The sequence below is a fragment of the Trichoplusia ni genome, chromosome 5 (assembly GCF_003590095.1).
Source record: "Trichoplusia ni isolate ovarian cell line Hi5 chromosome 5, tn1, whole genome shotgun sequence".
In the NCBI taxonomy this organism is placed as follows: Eukaryota; Metazoa; Arthropoda; class Insecta; order Lepidoptera; family Noctuidae; genus Trichoplusia; species Trichoplusia ni.
Genome location: NC_039482.1, coordinates 1,087,119 through 1,088,762, shown reverse-complemented (window position 1 = coordinate 1,088,762; position 1,644 = coordinate 1,087,119).

Genomic DNA, 1,644 nt, shown 5'->3' with positions numbered 1-1,644 from the left:
TTTGTTCATATCTTACAAAATCGATAAAATATGACTGAAGCACGTTGAAACATGTAAAGGATTTAGTTACATAGTGACAAAGTTTGTAACAGAAAAGAAACATTACCCGAGTCCTTAATCAGTTTCCACAAAGTACACCATTATTATAAACTTTAGTATTCTCTTTCAAGGAGTGCATATTGAAACTGGCTTCGTTCAGTTTACTAAGGAACTCAACGATGAAGTTTCCTTTTTATAAACTTATTTCGAAAAAGGCATTTTTTTTAAGAGAGCAGTCAGGAATGGTGTAGGAGATTGGTGTTTCAATTAGAACGTGCGTCGTGCTTCCTACTTCATCCAGGTTTTAAAGTAATACAGTTTTGTAAACTGGATCAAACTCATGTATCTACGCAGTTTATTGCGCACCTGAATCTTTTATACATTGTTTCCACATGCGCTAGTTTTCAACTCCACTATTTGCGGATTATGGCACCGAGCCAACTCACCACTGCGTATCTTCAACAATATATATTTTTTAATCGCTTATGATTTTTAATTAATGCTTACTGTAGACTTTTTGTCTTTTCTGGACCGCATACGGGTCTCCCTTCTGTGTCTTTTTGTGAAATGGAGTAACATTTCTTTTTGGACAATCAAAATTTTGATTCTAAAGTTCATACTGTTATGGCAGATTTTATTTTTGAACAAAATATTTTTATTCGGTACACCAAAACTGGTAACTGATATTTAATAACTATAAAACAGCGAGAAAACTATAAAAAATCTGCATTGAACTCACAGCTTCTAGTTACAGCTTTTTCACTTAACTAGACTATGCCTTAGGCATCGCTCGCATGGACTTTGATTGTTGACGCAAAAACTCCGTCGTTTGAAATTGGCAAGGAGTTTTTACATTCAAAACGTAACCAGTAAACTTACATTCGCATGACATTAGTTAAAAGTTTGGAGCAGCAATACTCAAAGTTATTTTTCAAGCTGTATGTGAATTGCACTTTTGTATATTTTATTTAAGAACCCTTAAAACTTGAGTGGTTGTTGCAAACCAAAGCGAGACTAGGAGCGCGTATAAGAAGATACTTGACAAACTGCAACGTTACTGAAAAGTGCAATGAATAATATGAATTTTCAGAAAAACTGTCGAAAAATAAATCAACTGGTTTTGTGTTTTTAATGCACAGACTTTCTTTAGTCGTTTTAAACTAATTTTCACTTCATACCTGCACAGATTACCCCTTTTCGGACGTATCGTGGGTCCGATCCCTCCATAATAAAATCATTTGTGTGATCCACGTCTGCTTGTCCTGAGTCTGAGCATCTTGTTTATTTAAGTAAAAATCCTGCAACACAAGGATTGAATTTCTTAATGAGGGAGTCAATCTTTTTACAAAAAAACACTTGCTTTTTACCTCCACTCAACCCTCACAATAAGGGGTTGACCACTTAGTGGTCTGTCCAGTCTAGACCAAAGGTTTTTTTTGTTAATATTTAATGAACTCTTAAAAGCTTTTATTGCTATGGTAAATACTTCTAGCATCAGGTTTTGCCTTATTCTGCTTTTTGGATGGTTGACGTTTAACCAAAACTCCATTTCGATGCACTTAAGAATTCCAACAATTTTGGTGTGTCTTCTAATACGAAAATATT